The sequence below is a fragment of the Plasmopara halstedii genome (genome assembly GCF_900000015.1).
Source record: "Plasmopara halstedii genome assembly, contig: Scaffold_437, whole genome shotgun sequence".
Taxonomy (NCBI): Eukaryota; Oomycota; class Peronosporomycetes; order Peronosporales; family Peronosporaceae; genus Plasmopara; species Plasmopara halstedii.
Window position 1 is genome coordinate 140,752 of NW_020187357.1, and position 473 is coordinate 141,224.

Genomic DNA, 473 nt, shown 5'->3' on the forward strand with positions numbered 1-473 from the left:
ACCAGATGCAAGACCAGATGCAAGACCAGATGCAACAAGCCAATGAACGGTTTGAATTTCTCGTTGCGTCAAGAGGCGAGCACAAGAAGAAGGATCCTCCTGTATATGAGGGGAAGTACGGTGAAGACATTGAGTTATGTATCTTCGCCACGGAGCAGTACTACGCCAACAAACGTCAGTTAATGGAGGCGAGTTATGCTGATCGGTTAAAGACTCTGTGGTTTCGATGAACGTTGCTTCTGGTACGCGTTTTTTACGCTTAACCATGCAGTTGAGCACACTGAAATTAGTTCAATAGCGATGGAAGTAGATCAAGCACAACTTACTTGTTTTAACTGGATTTATACTCGGTGATTTCAATGGCGGGACAGCGATTCGCAAGCGAAAGGACTCAATCACAGGCCCAATGAAAGAGTTCAGATGTGTAAACCACTCTAGTGTGCAACCACAACGACTAGCTATCGAACGTACAG